Source organism: Neoarius graeffei (genome assembly GCF_027579695.1).
Source record: "Neoarius graeffei isolate fNeoGra1 chromosome 18 unlocalized genomic scaffold, fNeoGra1.pri SUPER_18_unloc_1, whole genome shotgun sequence".
Classification (NCBI taxonomy): Eukaryota; Metazoa; Chordata; class Actinopteri; order Siluriformes; family Ariidae; genus Neoarius; species Neoarius graeffei.
This window is the reverse complement of record NW_026869982.1, coordinates 201,183-218,209: the sequence shown is the minus strand read 5'-3', so window position 1 is coordinate 218,209 and position 17,027 is coordinate 201,183. Positions and strand designations below refer to the sequence as shown.

At 47.3% G+C, this 17,027-nt stretch overlaps 13 non-coding genes and 18 pseudogenes across 13 annotated transcripts; all 31 read left to right on the top strand.

The window, feature by feature from the left end:
• The first annotated feature begins 357 nt into the window (after positions 1-357).
• Positions 358-476, top strand: LOC132878715 (5S ribosomal RNA). Its single transcript, XR_009653757.1, has one exon. It is a non-coding gene; the product is annotated as a 5S ribosomal RNA (ribosomal RNA).
• A 122-nt stretch (positions 477-598) lies between these two features.
• Positions 599-717, top strand: LOC132878355 (5S ribosomal RNA; annotated as a pseudogene).
• Positions 718-829: 112 nt separating this feature from the next.
• On the top strand, positions 830-948 carry LOC132879914 (5S ribosomal RNA; annotated as a pseudogene).
• A 465-nt stretch (positions 949-1,413) lies between these two features.
• LOC132878695 (5S ribosomal RNA) lies at positions 1,414-1,532 on the top strand (annotated as a pseudogene).
• Positions 1,533-1,982: 450 nt separating this feature from the next.
• On the top strand, positions 1,983-2,101 carry LOC132878694 (5S ribosomal RNA; annotated as a pseudogene).
• A 708-nt stretch (positions 2,102-2,809) lies between these two features.
• On the top strand, positions 2,810-2,928 carry LOC132878152 (5S ribosomal RNA; annotated as a pseudogene).
• Positions 2,929-3,626: 698 nt separating this feature from the next.
• Positions 3,627-3,745, top strand: LOC132876896 (5S ribosomal RNA). The gene has a single exon (XR_009652593.1). It is a non-coding gene; the product is annotated as a 5S ribosomal RNA (ribosomal RNA).
• Positions 3,746-4,165: 420 nt separating this feature from the next.
• LOC132878693 (5S ribosomal RNA) lies at positions 4,166-4,284 on the top strand (annotated as a pseudogene).
• A 455-nt stretch (positions 4,285-4,739) lies between these two features.
• LOC132876895 (5S ribosomal RNA) lies at positions 4,740-4,858 on the top strand. Its single transcript, XR_009652592.1, has one exon. It is a non-coding gene; the product is annotated as a 5S ribosomal RNA (ribosomal RNA).
• Positions 4,859-5,278: 420 nt separating this feature from the next.
• On the top strand, positions 5,279-5,397 carry LOC132878599 (5S ribosomal RNA). The gene has a single exon (XR_009653746.1). It is a non-coding gene; the product is annotated as a 5S ribosomal RNA (ribosomal RNA).
• A 122-nt stretch (positions 5,398-5,519) lies between these two features.
• Positions 5,520-5,638, top strand: LOC132878354 (5S ribosomal RNA; annotated as a pseudogene).
• A 112-nt stretch (positions 5,639-5,750) lies between these two features.
• On the top strand, positions 5,751-5,869 carry LOC132879886 (5S ribosomal RNA; annotated as a pseudogene).
• Positions 5,870-6,309: 440 nt separating this feature from the next.
• LOC132878692 (5S ribosomal RNA) lies at positions 6,310-6,428 on the top strand (annotated as a pseudogene).
• Positions 6,429-7,151: 723 nt separating this feature from the next.
• Positions 7,152-7,270, top strand: LOC132876894 (5S ribosomal RNA). Its single transcript, XR_009652591.1, has one exon. It is a non-coding gene; the product is annotated as a 5S ribosomal RNA (ribosomal RNA).
• A 415-nt stretch (positions 7,271-7,685) lies between these two features.
• On the top strand, positions 7,686-7,804 carry LOC132878691 (5S ribosomal RNA; annotated as a pseudogene).
• Positions 7,805-8,219: 415 nt separating this feature from the next.
• Positions 8,220-8,338, top strand: LOC132878690 (5S ribosomal RNA; annotated as a pseudogene).
• Positions 8,339-9,056: 718 nt separating this feature from the next.
• On the top strand, positions 9,057-9,175 carry LOC132876893 (5S ribosomal RNA). The gene has a single exon (XR_009652590.1). It is a non-coding gene; the product is annotated as a 5S ribosomal RNA (ribosomal RNA).
• Positions 9,176-9,600: 425 nt separating this feature from the next.
• LOC132878480 (5S ribosomal RNA) lies at positions 9,601-9,719 on the top strand. The gene has a single exon (XR_009653734.1). It is a non-coding gene; the product is annotated as a 5S ribosomal RNA (ribosomal RNA).
• Positions 9,720-9,841: 122 nt separating this feature from the next.
• LOC132878353 (5S ribosomal RNA) lies at positions 9,842-9,960 on the top strand (annotated as a pseudogene).
• A 112-nt stretch (positions 9,961-10,072) lies between these two features.
• LOC132879913 (5S ribosomal RNA) lies at positions 10,073-10,191 on the top strand (annotated as a pseudogene).
• Positions 10,192-10,616: 425 nt separating this feature from the next.
• On the top strand, positions 10,617-10,735 carry LOC132878689 (5S ribosomal RNA; annotated as a pseudogene).
• Positions 10,736-11,473: 738 nt separating this feature from the next.
• LOC132876892 (5S ribosomal RNA) lies at positions 11,474-11,592 on the top strand. Its single transcript, XR_009652589.1, has one exon. It is a non-coding gene; the product is annotated as a 5S ribosomal RNA (ribosomal RNA).
• Positions 11,593-12,052: 460 nt separating this feature from the next.
• Positions 12,053-12,171, top strand: LOC132876891 (5S ribosomal RNA). Its single transcript, XR_009652588.1, has one exon. It is a non-coding gene; the product is annotated as a 5S ribosomal RNA (ribosomal RNA).
• A 375-nt stretch (positions 12,172-12,546) lies between these two features.
• LOC132878363 (5S ribosomal RNA) lies at positions 12,547-12,665 on the top strand. Its single transcript, XR_009653723.1, has one exon. It is a non-coding gene; the product is annotated as a 5S ribosomal RNA (ribosomal RNA).
• A 122-nt stretch (positions 12,666-12,787) lies between these two features.
• LOC132878351 (5S ribosomal RNA) lies at positions 12,788-12,906 on the top strand (annotated as a pseudogene).
• Positions 12,907-13,018: 112 nt separating this feature from the next.
• Positions 13,019-13,137, top strand: LOC132879911 (5S ribosomal RNA; annotated as a pseudogene).
• A 430-nt stretch (positions 13,138-13,567) lies between these two features.
• On the top strand, positions 13,568-13,686 carry LOC132878688 (5S ribosomal RNA; annotated as a pseudogene).
• Positions 13,687-14,096: 410 nt separating this feature from the next.
• On the top strand, positions 14,097-14,215 carry LOC132878686 (5S ribosomal RNA; annotated as a pseudogene).
• Positions 14,216-14,963: 748 nt separating this feature from the next.
• Positions 14,964-15,082, top strand: LOC132876888 (5S ribosomal RNA). The gene has a single exon (XR_009652586.1). It is a non-coding gene; the product is annotated as a 5S ribosomal RNA (ribosomal RNA).
• Positions 15,083-15,765: 683 nt separating this feature from the next.
• LOC132876887 (5S ribosomal RNA) lies at positions 15,766-15,884 on the top strand. Its single transcript, XR_009652585.1, has one exon. It is a non-coding gene; the product is annotated as a 5S ribosomal RNA (ribosomal RNA).
• Positions 15,885-16,592: 708 nt separating this feature from the next.
• LOC132876886 (5S ribosomal RNA) lies at positions 16,593-16,711 on the top strand. Its single transcript, XR_009652584.1, has one exon. It is a non-coding gene; the product is annotated as a 5S ribosomal RNA (ribosomal RNA).
• The last annotated feature ends 316 nt before the right edge of the window (positions 16,712-17,027 follow it).

Genomic DNA, 17,027 nt, shown 5'->3' with positions numbered 1-17,027 from the left:
GGCAAGGCAAGGCAAGGCAAGGCAAGGCAAGGCAAGGCAAGGCAAGGCAAGGCAAGGCAAGGCAAGGCAAGGCAAGGCAAGGCAAGGCAAGGCAAGGCAAGGCGCACATTTCCAGACTGTTGTTTACGTCCAAACCACTCTGACAATGCCTGATCCTGTCTGATCTGAGACGCTAAAGAGAGTTGGGCCTGGTTAGTACTTGAGTGTGAGACTGCCTAGGAATACCAGGTACTGTAAGCATTTTATTTTGTCTCCTTGCAGAAATCTGTTTGAATTTTCCTTCTGCTCGCAAGGCAAGAATTTTCCTTCTGGTCGCAAGGCAAGGCAAGAAAAACGGCACATTTCCAACTAACTGTTGCTTACGGCCAAACCACTCTGACAACGCCTGATCCCGTCTGATCTCAGAAGCTAAACAGAGTTGGGCCTGGGTAGTACTTGAGTGGGAGACTGCCTAGGAATACCAGGTACTGTAAGCATTTTATTTTGTCTTCTAGCAGAAATCTGTTTGAATTTTCCTTCTGCTCGCAAGGCAAGAATTTTCCTTCTGGGCGCAAGGCAAGGCAAGGCAAGAAAAACGGCACATTTCCAACTAACTGTTGCTTATGGCCAAACCACTCTGACAACGCCTGATCCCGTCTGATGTCAGAAGCTAAACAGAGTTGGGCCTGGTTAGTACTTGAGTGGGAGACTGCCTAGGAATACCAGGTACTGTAAGCATTTTATTTTGTCTTCTTGCAGAAATCTGTTTGAATTTTCCTTCTGGTCGCAAGGCAAGAATTTTCCTTCTGATCGCAAGGCAAGAAAAATGGCACATTTCCAACAAGCTGTTGCTTACGGCCAAACCACTCTAACAACGCCTGATCCTGTCAGATCTCAGAAACTAAACAGAGTTGGGCCTGTTTAGTACTTGAGTGGGAGACTGCCTAGTAATACCAGGTACTGTAAGCATTTTATTTTGTCTTCTTGCAGAAATCTGTTTGAATTTTCCTTCTGCTCGCAAGGCAAGAATTTTCCTTCTGGGCGCAAGGCAAGGCAAGGCAAGGCAAGGCAAGGCAAGGCAAGGCAAGGCAAGGCAAGGCAAGGCAAGGCAAGGCAAGGCAAGGCAAGGCAAGGCAAGGCAAGGCAAGGCAAGGCAAGGCAAGGCAAGGCAAGGCAAGGCGCACATTTCCAGACTGTTGTTTACGTCCAAACCACTCTGACAATGCCTGATCCTGTCTGATCTGAGAAGCTAAACAGAGTTGGGCCTGGTTAGTACTTGAGTGTGAGACTGCCTAGGAATACCAAGTACTGTAAGCATTTTATTTTGTCTCCTTGCAGAAATCTGTTTGAATTTTCCTTCTGCTCGCAAGGCAAGAATTTTCCTTCTGGGCGCAAGGCAAGGCAAGAAAAACGGCACATTTCCAACTAACTGTTGCTTATGGCCAAACCACTCTGACAACGTCTGATCCTGTCTGATCTCAGAAGCTAAACAGAGTTGGGCCTGGTTAGTACTTGAGTGGGAGACTGCCTAGGAATACCAGGTACTGTAAGCATTTTATTTTGTCTTCTTGCAGAAATCTGTTTGAATTTTCCTTCTGCTCGCAAGGCAAGAATTTTCCTTCTGGGCGCAAGGCAAGGCAAGGCAAGGCAAGGCAAGGCAAGGCAAGGCAAGGCAAGGCAAGGCAAGGCAAGGCAAGGCAAGGCAAGGCAAGGCAAGGCAAGGCAAGGCAAGGCAAGGCAAGGCAAGGCGCACATTTCCAGACTGTTGTTTACGTCCAAACCACTCTGACAATGCCTGATCCTGTCTGATCTGAGAAGCTAAACAGAGTTGGGCCTGGTTAGTACTTGAGTGTGAGACTGCCTAGGAATACCAAGTACTGTAAGCATTTTATTTTGTCTCCTTGCAGAAATCTGTTTGAATTTTCCTTCTGCTCGCAAGGCAAGAATTTTCCTTCTGGGCGCAAGGCAAGGCAAGAAAAACGGCACATTTCCAACTAACTGTTGCTTATGGCCAAACCACTCTGACAACGTCTGATCCTGTCTGATCTCAGAAGCTAAACAGAGTTGGGCCTGGTTAGTACTTGAGTGGGAGACTGCCTAGGAATACCAGGTACTGTAAGCATTTTATTTTGTCTTCTTGCAGAAATCTGTTTGAATTTTCCTTCTGCTCGCAAGGCAAGAATTTTCCTTCTGGGCGCAAGGCAAGGCAAGGCAAGGCAAGGCAAGGCAAGGCAAGGCAAGGCAAGGCAAGGCAAGGCAAGGCAAGGCAAGGCAAGGCAAGGCAAGGCAAGGCAAGGCAAGGCGCACATTTCCAGACTGTTGTTTACGTCCAAACCACTCTGACAATGCCTGATCCTGTCTGATCTGAGAAGCTAAACAGAGTTGGGCCTGGTTAGTACTTGAGTGTGAGACTGCCTAGGAATACCAAGTACTGTAAGCATTTTATTTTGTCTCCTTGCAGAAATCTGTTTGAATTTTCCTTCTGCTCGCAAGGCAAGAATTTTCCTTCTGGGCGCAAGGCAAGGCAAGGCAAGGCAAGGCAAGGCAAGGCAAGGCAAGGCAAGGCAAGGCAAGGCACACATTTCCAGACTGTTGTTTACGTCCAAACCACTCTGACAATGCCTGATCCTGTCTGATCTGAGAAGCTAAACAGAGTTGGGCCTGGTTAGTACTTGAGTGTGAGACTGCCTAGGAATACCAAGTACTGTAAGCATTTTATTTTGTCTCCTTGCAGAAATCTGTTTGAATTTTCCTTCTGCTCGCAACGCAAGAATTTTCCTTCTGGGCGCAAGGCAAGGCAAGAAAAACGGCACATTTCCAACTAACTGTTGCTTATGGCCAAACCACTCTGACAACGCCTGATCCCGTCTGATCTCAGAAGCTAAACAGAGTTGGGCCTGGTTAATACTTGAGTGGGAGACTGCCTAGGAATACCAGGTACTGTAAGCATTTTATTTTGTCTTCTTGCAGAAATCTGTTTGAATTTTCCTTCTGCTCGCAAGGCAAGAATTTTCCTTCTGGGCGCAAGGCAAGGCAAGGCAAGGCAAGGCAAGGCAAGGCAAGGCAAGGCAAGGCAAGGCAAGGCAAGGCAAGGCAAGGCAAGGCAAGGCAAGGCAAGGCAAGGCGCACATTTCCAGACTGTTGTTTACGTCCAAACCACTCTGACAATGCCTGATCCTGTCTGATCTGAGAAGCTAAACAGAGTTGGGCCTGGTTAGTACTTGAGTGTGAGACTGCCTAGGAATACCAAGTACTGTAAGCATTTTATTTTGTCTCCTTGCAGAAATCTGTTTGAATTTTCCTTCTGCTCGCAAGGCAAGAATTTTCCTTCTGGGCGCAAGGCAAGGCAAGGCAAGGCAAGGCAAGGCAAGGCAAGGCAAGGCAAGGCAAGGCACACATTTCCAGACTGTTGTTTACGTCCAAACCACTCTGACAATGCCTGATCCTGTCTGATCTGAGAAGCTAAACAGAGTTGGGCCTGGTTAGTACTTGAGTGTGAGACTGCCTAGGAATACCAAGTACTGTAAGCATTTTATTTTGTCTCCTTGCAGAAATCTGTTTGAATTTTCCTTCTGCTCGCAAGGCAAGAATTTTCCTTCTGGGCGCAAGGCAAGGCAAGAAAAACGGCACATTTCCAACTAACTGTTGCTTATGGCCAAACCACTCTGACAACGCCTGATCCCGTCTGATCTCAGAAGCTAAACAGAGTTGGGCCTGGTTAGTACTTGAGTGGGAGACTGCCTAGGAATACCAGGTACTGTAAGCATTTTATTTTGTCTTCTTGCAGAAATCTGTTTGAATTTTCCTTCTGCTCGCAAGGCAAGAATTTTCCTTCTGGGCGCAAGGCAAGGCAAGGCAAGGCAAGGCAAGGCAAGGCGAGGCGAGGCAAGGCAAGGCAAGGCAAGGCAAGGCAAGGCAAGGCAAGGCAAGGCGCACATTTCCAGACTGTTGTTTACGTCCAAACCACTCTGACAATGCCTGATCCTGTCTGATCTGAGAAGCTAAACAGAGTTGGGCCTGGTTAGTACTTGAGTGTGAGACTGCCTAGGAATACCAAGTACTGTAAGCATTTTATTTTGTCTCCTTGCAGAAATCTGTTTGAATTTTCCTTCTGCTCGCAAGGCAAGAATTTTCCTTCTGGGCGCAAGGCAAGGCAAGAAAAACGGCACATTTCCAACTAACTGTTGCTTATGGCCAAACCACTCTGACAACGTCTGATCCTGTCTGATCTCAGAAGCTAAACAGAGTTGGGCCTGGTTAGTACTTGAGTGGGAGACTGCCTAGGAATACCAGGTACTGTAAGCATTTTATTTTGTCTTCTTGCAGAAATCTGTTTGAATTTTCCTTCTGCTCGCAAGGCAAGAATTTTCCTTCTGGGCGCAAGGCAAGGCAAGGCAAGGCAAGGCAAGGCAAGGCAAGGCAAGGCAAGGCAAGGCAAGGCAAGGCAAGGCAAGGCAAGGCAAGGCAAGGCAAGGCAAGGCAAGGCAAGGCAAGGCAAGGCAAGGCGCACATTTCCAGACTGTTGTTTACGTCCAAACCACTCTGACAATGCCTGATCCTGTCTGATCTGAGAAGCTAAACAGAGTTGGGCCTGGTTAGTACTTGAGTGTGAGACTGCCTAGGAATACCAAGTACTGTAAGCATTTTATTTTGTCTCCTTGCAGAAATCTGTTTGAATTTTCCTTCTGCTCGCAAGGCAAGAATTTTCCTTCTGGGCGCAAGGCAAGGCAAGAAAAACGGCACATTTCCAACTAACTGTTGCTTATGGCCAAACCACTCTGACAACGCCTGATCCCGTCTGATCTCAGAAGCTAAACAGAGTTGGGCCTGGTTAGTACTTGAGTGGGAGACTGCCTAGGAATACCAGGTACTGTAAGCATTTTATTTTGTCTTCTTGCAGAAATCTGTTTGAATTTTCCTTCTGCTCGCAAGGCAAGAATTTTCCTTCTGGGCGCAAGGCAAGGCAAGGCAAGGCAAGGCAAGGCAAGGCAAGGCAAGGCAAGGCAAGGCAAGGCAAGGCAAGGCAAGGCAAGGCAAGGCAAGGCGCACATTTCCAGACTGTTGTTTACGTCCAAACCACTCTGACAATGCCTGATCCTGTCTGATCTGAGACGCTAAAGAGAGTTGGGCCTGGTTAGTACTTGAGTGTGAGACTGCCTAGGAATACCAGGTACTGTAAGCATTTTATTTTGTCTCCTTGCAGAAATCTGTTTGAATTTTCCTTCTGCTCGCAAGGCAAGAATTTTCCTTCTGGTCGCAAGGCAAGGCAAGAAAAACGGCACATTTCCAACTAACTGTTGCTTACGGCCAAACCACTCTGACAACGCCTGATCCCGTCTGATCTCAGAAGCTAAACAGAGTTGGGCCTGGGTAGTACTTGAGTGGGAGACTGCCTAGGAATACCAGGTACTGTAAGCATTTTATTTTGTCTTCTAGCAGAAATCTGTTTGAATTTTCCTTCTGCTCGCAAGGCAAGAATTTTCCTTCTGGGCGCAAGGCAAGGCAAGGCAAGAAAAACGGCACATTTCCAACTAACTGTTGCTTATGGCCAAACCACTCTGACAACGCCTGATCCCGTCTGATGTCAGAAGCTAAACAGAGTTGGGCCTGGTTAGTACTTGAGTGGGAGACTGCCTAGGAATACCAGGTACTGTAAGCATTTTATTTTGTCTTCTTGCAGAAATCTGTTTGAATTTTCCTTCTGGTCGCAAGGCAAGAATTTTCCTTCTGATCGCAAGGCAAGAAAAATGGCACATTTCCAACAAGCTGTTGCTTACGGCCAAACCACTCTAACAGCGCCTGATCCTGTCAGATCTCAGAAACTAAACAGAGTTGGGCCTGTTTAGTACTTGAGTGGGAGACTGCCTAGTAATACCAGGTACTGTAAGCATTTTATTTTGTCTTCTTGCAGAAATCTGTTTGAATTTTCCTTCTGCTCGCAAGGCAAGAATTTTCCTTCTGGGCGCAAGGCAAGGCAAGGCAAGGCAAGGCAAGGCAAGGCAAGGCAAGGCAAGGCAAGGCAAGGCAAGGCAAGGCAAGGCAAGGCAAGGCAAGGCAAGGCAAGGCAAGGCAAGGCGCACATTTCCAGACTGTTGTTTACGTCCAAACCACTCTGACAATGCCTGATCCTGTCTGATCTGAGAAGCTAAACAGAGTTGGGCCTGGTTAGTACTTGAGTGTGAGACTGCCTAGGAATACCAAGTACTGTAAGCATTTTATTTTGTCTCCTTGCAGAAATCTGTTTGAATTTTCCTTCTGCTCGCAAGGCAAGAATTTTCCTTCTGGGCGCAAGGCAAGGCAAGAAAAACGGCACATTTCCAACTAACTGTTGCTTATGGCCAAACCACTCTGACAACGTCTGATCCTGTCTGATCTCAGAAGCTAAACAGAGTTGGGCCTGGTTAGTACTTGAGTGGGAGACTGCCTAGGAATACCAGGTACTGTAAGCATTTTATTTTGTCTTCTTGCAGAAATCTGTTTGAATTTTCCTTCTGCTCGCAAGGCAAGAATTTTCCTTCTGGGCGCAAGGCAAGGCAAGGCAAGGCAAGGCAAGGCAAGGCAAGGCAAGGCAAGGCAAGGCAAGGCAAGGCAAGGCAAGGCAAGGCAAGGCAAGGCAAGGCAAGGCAAGGCAAGGCGCACATTTCCAGACTGTTGTTTACGTCCAAACCACTCTGACAATGCCTGATCCTGTCTGATCTGAGAAGCTAAACAGAGTTGGGCCTGGTTAGTACTTGAGTGTGAGACTGCCTAGGAATACCAAGTACTGTAAGCATTTTATTTTGTCTCCTTGCAGAAATCTGTTTGAATTTTCCTTCTGCTCGCAAGGCAAGAATTTTCCTTCTGGGCGCAAGGCAAGGCAAGGCAAGGCAAGGCAAGGCAAGGCAAGGCAAGGCAAGGCAAGGCAAGGCAAGGCAAGGCACACATTTCCAGACTGTTGTTTACGTCCAAACCACTCTGACAATGCCTGATCCTGTCTGATCTGAGAAGCTAAACAGAGTTGGGCCTGGTTAGTACTTGAGTGTGAGACTGCCTAGGAATACCAAGTACTGTAAGCATTTTATTTTGTCTCCTTGCAGAAATCTGTTTGAATTTTCCTTCTGCTCGCAAGGCAAGAATTTTCCTTCTGGGCGCAAGGCAAGGCAAGAAAAACGGCACATTTCCAACTAACTGTTGCTTATGGCCAAACCACTCTGACAACGCCTGATCCCGTCTGATCTCAGAAGCTAAACAGAGTTGGGCCTGGTTAGTACTTGAGTGGGAGACTGCCTAGGAATACCAGGTACTGTAAGCATTTTATTTTGTCTTCTTGCAGAAATCTGTTTGAATTTTCCTTCTGCTCGCAAGGCAAGAATTTTCCTTCTGGGCGCAAGGCAAGGCAAGGCAAGGCAAGGCAAGGCAAGGCAAGGCAAGGCAAGGCAAGGCAAGGCAAGGCAAGGCAAGGCAAGGCAAGGCGCACATTTCCAGACTGTTGTTTACGTCCAAACCACTCTGACAATGCCTGATCCTGTCTGATCTGAGAAGCTAAACAGAGTTGGGCCTGGTTAGTACTTGAGTGTGAGACTGCCTAGGAATACCAAGTACTGTAAGCATTTTATTTTGTCTCCTTGCAGAAATCTGTTTGAATTTTCCTTCTGCTCGCAAGGCAAGAATTTTCCTTCTGGGCGCAAGGCAAGGCAAGAAAAACGGCACATTTCCAACTAACTGTTGCTTATGGCCAAACCACTCTGACAACGTCTGATCCTGTCTGATCTCAGAAGCTAAACAGAGTTGGGCCTGGTTAGTACTTGAGTGGGAGACTGCCTAGGAATACCAGGTACTGTAAGCATTTTATTTTGTCTTCTTGCAGAAATCTGTTTGAATTTTCCTTCTGCTCGCAAGGCAAGAATTTTCCTTCTGGGCGCAAGGCAAGGCAAGGCAAGGCAAGGCAAGGCAAGGCAAGGCAAGGCAAGGCAAGGCAAGGCAAGGCAAGGCAAGGCAAGGCAAGGCGCACATTTCCAGACTGTTGTTTACGTCCAAACCACTCTGACAATGCCTGATCCTGTCTGATCTGAGAAGCTAAACAGAGTTGGGCCTGGTTAGTACTTGAGTGTGAGACTGCCTAGGAATACCAAGTACTGTAAGCATTTTATTTTGTCTCCTTGCAGAAATCTGTTTGAATTTTCCTTCTGCTCGCAAGGCAAGAATTTTCCTTCTGGGCGCAAGGCAAGGCAAGAAAAACGGCACATTTCCAACTAACTGTTGCTTATGGCCAAACCACTCTGACAACGTCTGATCCTGTCTGATCTCAGAAGCTAAACAGAGTTGGGCCTGGTTAGTACTTGAGTGGGAGACTGCCTAGGAATACCAGGTACTGTAAGCATTTTATTTTGTCTTCTTGCAGAAATCTGTTTGAATTTTCCTTCTGCTCGCAAGGCAAGAATTTTCCTTCTGGGCGCAAGGCAAGGCAAGGCAAGGCAAGGCAAGGCAAGGCAAGGCAAGGCAAGGCAAGGCAAGGCAAGGCAAGGCAAGGCAAGGCAAGGCAAGGCGCACATTTCCAGACTGTTGTTTACGTCCAAACCACTCTGGCAATGCCTGATCCTGTCTGATCTGAGAAGCTAAACAGAGTTGGGCCTGGTTAGTACTTGAGTGTGAGACTGCCTAGGAATACCAAGTACTGTAAGCATTTTATTTTGTCTCCTTGCAGAAATCTGTTTGAATTTTCCTTCTGCTCGCAAGGCAAGAATTTTCCTTCTGGGCGCAAGGCAAGGCAAGGCAAGGCAAGGCAAGGCAAGGCAAGGCAAGGCAAGGCAAGGCAAGGCAAGGCAAGGCAAGGCAAGGCAAGGCGCACATTTCCAGACTGTTGTTTACGTCCAAACCACTCTGACAATGCCTGATCCTGTCTGATCTGAGAAGCTAAACAGAGTTGGGCCTGGTTAGTACTTGAGTGTGAGACTGCCTAGGAATACCAAGTACTGTAAGCATTTTATTTTGTCTCCTTGCAGAAATCTGTTTGAATTTTCCTTCTGCTCGCAAGGCAAGAATTTTCCTTCTGGGCGCAAGGCAAGGCAAGAAAAACGGCACATTTCCAACTAACTGTTGCTTATGGCCAAACCACTCTGACAACGCCTGATCCCGTCTGATCTCAGAAGCTAAACAGAGTTGGGCCTGGTTAGTACTTGAGTGGGAGACTGCCTAGGAATACCAGGTACTGTAAGCATTTTATTTTGTCTTCTTGCAGAAATCTGTTTGAATTTTCCTTCTGCTCGCAAGGCAAGAATTTTCCTTCTGGGCGCAAGGCAAGGCAAGGCAAGGCAAGGCAAGGCAAGGCAAGGCAAGGCAAGGCAAGGCAAGGCAAGGCAAGGCAAGGCAAGGCAAGGCAAGGCGCGGCGCACATTTCCAGACTGTTGTTTACGTCCAAACCACTCTGACAATGCCTGATCCTGTCTGATCTGAGACGCTAAAGAGAGTTGGGCCTGGTTAGTACTTGAGTGTGAGACTGCCTAGGAATACCAGGTACTGTAAGCATTTTATTTTGTCTCCTTGCAGAAATCTGTTTGAATTTTCCTTCTGCTCGCAAGGCAAGAATTTTCCTTCTGGTCGCAAGGCAAGGCAAGAAAAACGGCACATTTCCAACTAACTGTTGCTTACGGCCAAACCACTCTGACAACGCCTGATCCCGTCTGATCTCAGAAGCTAAACAGAGTTGGGCCTGGGTAGTACTTGAGTGGGAGACTGCCTAGGAATACCAGGTACTGTAAGCATTTTATTTTGTCTTCTAGCAGAAATCTGTTTGAATTTTCCTTCTGCTCGCAAGGCAAGAATTTTCCTTCTGGGCGCAAGGCAAGGCAAGGCAAGAAAAACGGCACATTTCCAACTAACTGTTGCTTATGGCCAAACCACTCTGACAACGCCTGATCCCGTCTGATGTCAGAAGCTAAACAGAGTTGGGCCTGGTTAGTACTTGAGTGGGAGACTGCCTAGGAATACCAGGTACTGTAAGCATTTTATTTTGTCTTCTTGCAGAAATCTGTTTGAATTTTCCTTCTGGTCGCAAGGCAAGAATTTTCCTTCTGATCGCAAGGCAAGAAAAATGGCACATTTCCAACAAGCTGTTGCTTACGGCCAAACCACTCTAACAACGCCTGATCCTGTCAGATCTCAGAAACTAAACAGAGTTGGGCCTGTTTAGTACTTGAGTGGGAGACTGCCTAGTAATACCAGGTACTGTAAGCATTTTATTTTGTCTTCTTGCAGAAATCTGTTTGAATTTTCCTTCTGCTCGCAAGGCAAGAATTTTCCTTCTGGGCGCAAGGCAAGGCAAGGCAAGGCAAGGCAAGGCAAGGCAAGGCAAGGCAAGGCAAGGCAAGGCAAGGCAAGGCAAGGCAAGGCAAGGCAAGGCAAGGCGCACATTTCCAGACTGTTGTTTACGTCCAAACCACTCTGACAATGCCTGATCCTGTCTGATCTGAGAAGCTAAACAGAGTTGGGCCTGGTTAGTACTTGAGTGTGAGACTGCCTAGGAATACCAAGTACTGTAAGCATTTTATTTTGTCTCCTTGCAGAAATCTGTTTGAATTTTCCTTCTGCTCGCAAGGCAAGAATTTTCCTTCTGGGCGCAAGGCAAGGCAAGAAAAACGGCACATTTCCAACTAACTGTTGCTTATGGCCAAACCACTCTGACAACGTCTGATCCTGTCTGATCTCAGAAGCTAAACAGAGTTGGGCCTGGTTAGTACTTGAGTGGGAGACTGCCTAGGAATACCAGGTACTGTAAGCATTTTATTTTGTCTTCTTGCAGAAATCTGTTTGAATTTTCCTTCTGCTCGCAAGGCAAGAATTTTCCTTCTGGGCGCAAGGCAAGGCAAGGCAAGGCAAGGCAAGGCAAGGCAAGGCAAGGCAAGGCAAGGCAAGGCAAGGCAAGGCAAGGCAAGGCAAGGCAAGGCAAGGCAAGGCAAGGCAAGGCAAGGCAAGGCGCACATTTCCAGACTGTTGTTTACGTCCAAACCACTCTGACAATGCCTGATCCTGTCTGATCTGAGAAGCTAAACAGAGTTGGGCCTGGTTAGTACTTGAGTGTGAGACTGCCTAGGAATACCAAGTACTGTAAGCATTTTATTTTGTCTCCTTGCAGAAATCTGTTTGAATTTTCCTTCTGCTCGCAAGGCAAGAATTTTCCTTCTGGGCGCAAGGCAAGGCAAGGCAAGGCAAGGCAAGGCAAGGCAAGGCAAGGCAAGGCAAGGCAAGGCAAGGCAAGGCAAGGCGCACATTTCCAGACTGTTGTTTACGTCCAAACCACTCTGACAATGCCTGATCCTGTCTGATCTGAGAAGCTAAACAGAGTTGGGCCTGGTTAGTACTTGAGTGTGAGACTGCCTAGGAATACCAAGTACTGTAAGCATTTTATTTTGTCTCCTTGCAGAAATCTGTTTGAATTTTCCTTCTGCTCGCAACGCAAGAATTTTCCTTCTGGGCGCAAGGCAAGGCAAGAAAAACGGCACATTTCCAACTAACTGTTGCTTATGGCCAAACCACTCTGACAACGCCTGATCCCGTCTGATCTCAGAAGCTAAACAGAGTTGGGCCTGGTTAGTACTTGAGTGGGAGACTGCCTAGGAATACCAGGTACTGTAAGCATTTTATTTTGTCTTCTTGCAGAAATCTGTTTGAATTTTCCTTCTGCTCGCAAGGCAAGAATTTTCCTTCTGGGCGCAAGGCAAGGCAAGGCAAGGCAAGGCAAGGCAAGGCAAGGCAAGGCAAGGCAAGGCAAGGCAAGGCAAGGCAAGGCAAGGCAAGGCAAGGCAAGGCAAGGCAAGGCAAGGCAAGGCAAGGCAAGGCAAGGCGCACATTTCCAGACTGTTGTTTATGTCCAAACCACTCTGACAATGCCTGATCCTGTCTGATCTGAGAAGCTAAACAGAGTTGGGCCTGGTTAGTACTTGAGTGTGAGACTGCCTAGGAATACCAAGTACTGTAAGCATTTTATTTTGTCTCCTTGCAGAAATCTGTTTGAATTTTCCTTCTGCTCGCAAGGCAAGAATTTTCCTTCTGGGCGCAAGGCAAGGCAAGAAAAACGGCACATTTCCAACTAACTGTTGCTTATGGCCAAACCACTCTGACAACGCCTGATCCCGTCTGATCTCAGAAGCTAAACAGAGTTGGGCCTGGTTAGTACTTGAGTGGGAGACTGCCTAGGAATACCAGGTACTGTAAGCATTTTATTTTGTCTTCTTGCAGAAATCTGTTTGAATTTTCCTTCTGCTCGCAAGGCAAGAATTTTCCTTCTGGGCGCAAGGCAAGGCAAGGCAAGGCAAGGCAAGGCAAGGCAAGGCAAGGCACACATTTCCAGACTGTTGTTTACGTCCAAACCACTCTGACAATGCCTGATCCTGTCTGATCTGAGACGCTAAAGAGAGTTGGGCCTGGTTAGTACTTGAGTGTGAGACTGCCTAGGAATACCAGGTACTGTAAGCATTTTATTTTGTCTCCTTGCAGAAATCTGTTTGAATTTTCCTTCTGCTCGCAAGGCAAGAATTTTCCTTCTGGTCGCAAGGCAAGGCAAGAAAAACGGCACATTTCCAACTAACTGTTGCTTACGGCCAAACCACTCTGACAACGCCTGATCCCGTCTGATCTCAGAAGCTAAACAGAGTTGGGCCTGGGTAGTACTTGAGTGGGAGACTGCCTAGGAATACCAGGTACTGTAAGCATTTTATTTTGTCTTCTAGCAGAAATCTGTTTGAATTTTCCTTCTGCTCGCAAGGCAAGAATTTTCCTTCTGGGCGCAAGGCAAGGCAAGGCAAGAAAAACGGCACATTTCCAACTAACTGTTGCTTATGGCCAAACCACTCTGACAACGCCTGATCCCGTCTGATGTCAGAAGCTAAACAGAGTTGGGCCTGGTTAGTACTTGAGTGGGAGACTGCCTAGGAATACCAGGTACTGTAAGCATTTTATTTTGTCTTCTTGCAGAAATCTGTTTGAATTTTCCTTCTGGTCGCAAGGCAAGAATTTTCCTTCTGATCGCAAGGCAAGAAAAATGGCACATTTCCAACAAGCTGTTGCTTACGGCCAAACCACTCTAACAACGCCTGATCCTGTCAGATCTCAGAAACTAAACAGAGTTGGGCCTGTTTAGTACTTGAGTGGGAGACTGCCTAGTAATACCAGGTACTGTAAGCATTTTATTTTGTCTTCTTGCAGAAATCTGTTTGAATTTTCCTTCTGCTCGCAAGGCAAGAATTTTCCTTCTGGGCGCAAGGCAAGGCAAGGCAAGGCAAGGCAAGGCAAGGCAAGGCAAGGCAAGGCAAGGCAAGGCAAGGCAAGGCAAGGCAAGGCAAGGCAAGGCAAGGCAAGGCGCACATTTCCAGACTGTTGTTTACGTCCAAACCACTCTGACAATGCCTGATCCTGTCTGATCTGAGAAGCTAAACAGAGTTGGGCCTGGTTAGTACTTGAGTGTGAGACTGCCTAGGAATACCAAGTACTGTAAGCATTTTATTTTGTCTCCTTGCAGAAATCTGTTTGAATTTTCCTTCTGCTCGCAAGGCAAGAATTTTCCTTCTGGGCGCAAGGCAAGGCAAGAAAAACGGCACATTTCCAACTAACTGTTGCTTATGGCCAAACCACTCTGACAACGTCTGATCCTGTCTGATCTCAGAAGCTAAACAGAGTTGGGCCTGGTTAGTACTTGAGTGGGAGACTGCCTAGGAATACCAGGTACTGTAAGCATTTTATTTTGTCTTCTTGCAGAAATCTGTTTGAATTTTCCTTCTGCTCGCAAGGCAAGAATTTTCCTTCTGGGCGCAAGGCTAGGCAAGGCAAGGCAAGGCAAGGCAAGGCAAGGCAAGGCAAGGCAAGGCAAGGCAAGGCAAGGCAAGGCAAGGCGCACATTTCCAGACTGTTGTTTACGTCCAAACCACTCTGACAATGCCTGATCCTGTCTGATCTGAGAAGCTAAACAGAGTTGGGCCTGGTTAGTACTTGAGTGTGAGACTGCCTAGGAATACCAAGTACTGTAAGCATTTTATTTTGTCTCCTTGCAGAAATCTGTTTGAATTTTCCTTCTGCTCGCAAGGCAAGAATTTTCCTTCTGGGCGCAAGGCAAGGCAAGAAAAACGGCACATTTCCAACTAACTGTTGCTTATGGCCAAACCACTCTGACAACGTCTGATCCTGTCTGATCTCAGAAGCTAAACAGAGTTGGGCCTGGTTAGTACTTGAGTGGGAGACTGCCTAGGAATACCAGGTACTGTAAGCATTTTATTTTGTCTTCTTGCAGAAATCTGTTTGAATTTTCCTTCTGCTCGCAAGGCAAGAATTTTCCTTCTGGGCGCAAGGCAAGGCAAGGCAAGGCAAGGCAAGGCAAGGCAAGGCAAGGCAAGGCAAGGCAAGGCAAGGCAAGGCAAGGCAAGGCAAGGCGCACATTTCCAGACTGTTGTTTACGTCCAAACCACTCTGACAATGCCTGATCCTGTCTGATCTGAGAAGCTAAACAGAGTTGGGCCTGGTTAGTACTTGAGTGTGAGACTGCCTAGGAATACCAAGTACTGTAAGCATTTTATTTTGTCTCCTTGCAGAAATCTGTTTGAATTTTCCTTCTGCTCGCAAGGCAAGAATTTTCCTTCTGGGCGCAAGGCAAGGCAAGGCAAGGCAAGGCAAGGCAAGGCAAGGCAAGGCAAGGCAAGGCAAGGCAAGGCAAGGCAAGGCAAGGCAAGGCAAGGCAAGGCAAGGCAAGGCAAGGCAAGGCAAGGCGCACATTTCCAGACTGTTGTTTACGTCCAAACCACTCTGACAATGCCTGATCCTGTCTGATCTGAGAAGCTAAACAGAGTTGGGCCTGGTTAGTACTTGAGTGTGAGACTGCCTAGGAATACCAAGTACTGTAAGCATTTTATTTTGTCTCCTTGCAGAAATCTGTTTGAATTTTCCTTCTGCTCGCAACGCAAGAATTTTCCTTCTGGGCGCAAGGCAAGGCAAGAAAAACGGCACATTTCCAACTAACTGTTGCTTATGGCCAAACCACTCTGACAACGCCTGATCCCGTCTGATCTCAGAAGCTAAACAGAGTTGGGCCTGGTTAGTACTTGAGTGGGAGACTGCCTAGGAATACCAGGTACTGTAAGCATTTTATTTTGTCTTCTTGCAGAAATCTGTTTGAATTTTCCTTCTGCTCGCAAGGCAAGAATTTTCCTTCTGGGCGCAAGGCAAGGCAAGGCAAGGCAAGGCAAGGCAAGGCAAGGCAAGGCAAGGCAAGGCAAGGCAAGGCAAGGCAAGGCAAGGCAAGGCGCACATTTCCAGACTGTTGTTTACGTCCAAACCACTCTGACAATGCCTGATCCTGTCTGATCTGAGAAGCTAAACAGAGTTGGGCCTGGTTAGTACTTGAGTGTGAGACTGCCTAGGAATACCAAGTACTGTAAGCATTTTATTTTGTCTCCTTGCAGAAATCTGTTTGAATTTTCCTTCTGCTCGCAAGGGAAGAATTTTCCTTCTGGGCGCAAGGCAAGGCAAGGCAAGGCAAGGCAAGGCAAGGCAAGGCAAGGCAAGGCAAGGCACACATTTCCAGACTGTTGTTTACGTCCAAACCACTCTGACAATGCCTGATCCTGTCTGATCTGAGAAGCTAAACAGAGTTGGGCCTGGTTAGTACTTGAGTGTGAGACTGCCTAGGAATACCAAGTACTGTAAGCATTTTATTTTGTCTCCTTGCAGAAATCTGTTTGAATTTTCCTTCTGCTCGCAAGGCAAGAATTTTCCTTCTGGGCGCAAGGCAAGGCAAGAAAAACGGCACATTTCCAACTAACTGTTGCTTATGGCCAAACCACTCTGACAACGCCTGATCCCGTCTGATCTCAGAAGCTAAACAGAGTTGGGCCTGGTTAGTACTTGAGTGGGAGACTGCCTAGGAATACCAGGTACTGTAAGCATTTTATTTTGTCTTCTTGCAGAAATCTGTTTGAATTTTCCTTCTGCTCGCAAGGCAAGAATTTTCCTTCTGGGCGCAAGGCAAGGCAAGGCAAGGCAAGGCAAGGCAAGGCAAGGCAAGGCAAGGCAAGGCAAGGCAAGGCAAGGCAAGGCAAGGCAAGGCAAGGCAAGGCAAGGCAAGGCAAGGCAAGGCGCACATTTCCAGACTGTTGTTTACGTCCAAACCACTCTGACAATGCCTGATCCTGTCTGATCTGAGAAGCTAAACAGAGTTGGGCCTGGTTAGTACTTGAGTGTGAGACTGCCTAGGAATACCAAGTACTGTAAGCATTTTATTTTGTCTCCTTGCAGAAATCTGTTTGAATTTTCCTTCTGCTCGCAAGGGAAGAATTTTCCTTCTGGGCGCAAGGCAAGGCAAGGCAAGGCAAGGCAAGGCAAGGCAAGGCAAGGCAAGGCACACATTTCCAGACTGTTGTTTACGTCCAAACCACTCTGACAATGCCTGATCCTGTCTGATCTGAGAAGCTAAACAGAGTTGGGCCTGGTTAGTACTTGAGTGTGAGACTGCCTAGGAATACCAAGTACTGTAAGCATTTTATTTTGTCTCCTTGCAGAAATCTGTTTGAATTTTCCTTCTGCTCGCAAGGCAAGAATTTTCCTTCTGGGCGCAAGGCAAGGCAAGAAAAACGGCACATTTCCAACTAACTGTTGCTTATGGCCAAACCACTCTGACAACGCCTGATCCCGTCTGATCTCAGAAGCTAAACAGAGTTGGGCCTGGTTAGTACTTGAGTGGGAGACTGCCTAGGAATACCAGGTACTGTAAGCATTTTATTTTGTCTTCTTGCAGAAATCTGTTTGAATTTTCCTTCTGCTCGCAAGGCAAGAATTTTCCTTCTGGGCGCAAGGCAAGGCAAGGCAAGGCAAGGCAAGGCAAGGCAAGGCAAGGCAAGGCAAGGCAAGGCAAGGCAAGGCAAGGCAAGGCAAGGCAAGGCAAGGCAAGGCAAGGCGCACATTTCCAGACTGTTGTTTACGTCCAAACCACTCTGACAATGCCTGATCCTGTCTGATCTGAGACGCTAAACAGAGTTGGGCCTGGTTAGTACTTGAGTGTGAGACTGCCTAGGAATACCAGGTACTGTAAG